This window comes from Lagenorhynchus albirostris, chromosome 3, assembly GCF_949774975.1.
Source record: "Lagenorhynchus albirostris chromosome 3, mLagAlb1.1, whole genome shotgun sequence".
Classification (NCBI taxonomy): Eukaryota; Metazoa; Chordata; class Mammalia; order Artiodactyla; family Delphinidae; genus Lagenorhynchus; species Lagenorhynchus albirostris.
The window spans coordinates 115,078,829-115,081,361 of NC_083097.1; the positions used below are offsets into that span (position 1 = coordinate 115,078,829).

The 2,533-nt window shown below is 40.2% G+C and overlaps 1 non-coding gene across 1 annotated transcript; it reads right to left on the minus strand.

The window, feature by feature from the left end:
- Positions 1–1,659: 1,659 nt before the first annotated feature.
- Positions 1,660–1,731, minus strand: TRNAC-GCA (transfer RNA cysteine (anticodon GCA)). The gene has a single exon. It is a non-coding gene; the product is annotated as a tRNA-Cys (tRNA).
- Positions 1,732–2,533: the final 802 nt, after the last annotated feature.

Below are 2,533 nucleotides of genomic sequence, written 5' to 3' on the forward strand. Positions count from 1 at the left end.
CAGAAATTCATTGCATCACAGTTCTGGAGGCTGGATGTCCAAAATCAAGGTTTGAGCAGAGTTGGTTCCCTCGACGGCTGTGAGAGAGAATCTGTTCCAGGCCTCTCCCCTAGCCGGTGGTTTGCTGGCCATCTTTGGTGTTTTTGGCTTATAGTATCACCACCTTGATCTCTGCCTTCACCTTCACACGACATTCTCCCTGTGCACTTGTCTATGTCCAGTTTTTGTCTTTTTATAAGGACATTAGAGGTACTGGATTTGAAGCCCACCCTTCTCCAGTTTGACCTCATCTTTTTTTTTTAATTGAGGTGTAGTTGATTTACAATGTTTCTGTAACAGCAAAGTGTACAGCAAAGTGATTCCGTAAGTTATTACAAGATATTGAATATAGGTCCCTGTGCTATACAGTAGGTCCTTGTTGCTTATCTATTTTATATTATATATACTAGTGTAGATCTATTAATCCCAAATTCCTAATTTGTCCTTGCCCCCCCCCTTTCCCCTTCGGTAACCATAGGTTTGTTTTCTGTGTCTGAGTCTATTTCTGTTTTGTAAATAAGTTCACTTGTATCAATTTTTTAGATTATACATATAAGTGAGATCATATGATATTTGTCTTTCTCTGTCTGACTTACTTCACTTAGTATGATCATCTTTAGGTCCATCCATGTTGCTGCAAATACCATTACTTCATTCTTTTTTATGGCTGGGTAAAAATCCACTGTGTGCATGTGTGTGTGTATATATATATATATATATATAAAACACATCTTCTTTAGCCATTCATCTGTAGATGGACATTTAGTTTGCTTCCATGTCTTGGCTATTGTAGTCCTCATCTTAACCATATCTGAAATGGCCCTGTTTCCAACTAAGGTCACCTTCTGAGGTACTGGAGGTTAGGATTTCAACATATAAATTTGGGGGGATGGTGCAATTCAACCCATATCATGTTAGAATTTCTTGACTAAGCTCATGACTTTAAACTCTGGAAGAAAATTTAAGAATTTGTGGGTGTTCATGTTGACCCTCTAAGTCCATGAACCCCTCCTCTCCACCCTTCTCATCTACCTACTTTTCAATACTTCTACCCCAGAATTAGAGTTCTCTTCAAAATCACCATTTTACTTTCCAAAGCTTTCAAACTCCTTTTCAGTCTGTGATGACCATACTGAGGGCTCAGTAATTATCCAAAAATTACTTGTCGAATAGGCACTAAGCTCTATGAAAACCACAGCAATCAAGACCCAGTACCTACCCTCACAAAGCTACTGAGTAGATAGCAGAGCATTTACTTTAATTTTAATTTAATTTTAGAGCATTTTCCTTTTTTAAAAAATAAATTTTATTTATTTATTTATGGCTGCTTTGGGTCCTTGTTGCTGCACGTGGCCTTTCTATAGTTGCAGCGAGCGGAGGCTACTCTTCATTGCAGTGCGCAGGCTTCTCATTGTGGTGGCTTCTCTTGTTGCGGAGCACAGGCTCTAGGCACGTGGGCTTCAGTAGTTGTGGCACGTGGGCTCAGTAGTTGTGGCACGCAGGCTTAGTTGCTCCGTGGCATGTGGGATCTTCTTGGACCAGGACTCAAACCCATGTCCCCTGCATTGGCAGGCGGATTCTTAACCACTGAACCACCAGTGAAGCCCAGAAAAGTAGACAAGGGGGCACCTGGATTTGAACAGGGGACCTCTTGATCTGCAGTCAAATGCTCTACCACTGAGCTATACCTCCTCTTATTTTCCTTTAAAATCTGGCTCCAGCACCAACTTTTGTCACATTTTCATAATCATTGTAGCTAATAAAACATTTATGGATTTTAATCTGTATGCCAGGCAGCAGGCAAAGAATTTACATTCACTACTTCATTTAATACTTGGATCAATGATATGAAGTGGGTACATTATTGTCCCCACTTTACTGACGGGGATAATAGACATTTATAATTATATACTCTCAGATAGCTTTTCCCTGTTTATTTTTTTTACAATTTTCTTTCTTTTTTTTTTTTTTTGGCCACACCATGCGGCTTAGTTCCCCAACCAGGGATTGAACCCAGGCCCTCAGCAGTGAAAGTGTGAAGTCCTAACGACTGGACCGCCAGGGAATTGCCTTCCCTGTTTCTTTAATTAGCTCAGTGTAAGTCCTCTAACCCCACCCATCCTTAGGTCCTCAATATCCCTTTAGACAAAGTGAGAGAGTGGCATGGACATATATACACTACCAAACGTAAAATAGATAGCTAGTGGGAAGCAGACGCATAGCACAGGGAGATCAGCTCGGTGGTTTGTGACCACATAGAGGGGTGGGATAGGGAGGGTGGGAGGGAGGGAGACGCAAGAGGGAAGAGATATGGGAACATATGTGTATGTATAACTGATTCACTATGTTATAAAGCAGAAACTAACACACCATTGTAAAGCAATTATACTCCAATAAAGATGTAAAAAAAAATCCCTTTTGAAACTACATGATCATATAATACAATTTTTTTGAAAACTTCCAGGTGCTGTTGCAAATCAAACATTTTGAGCCT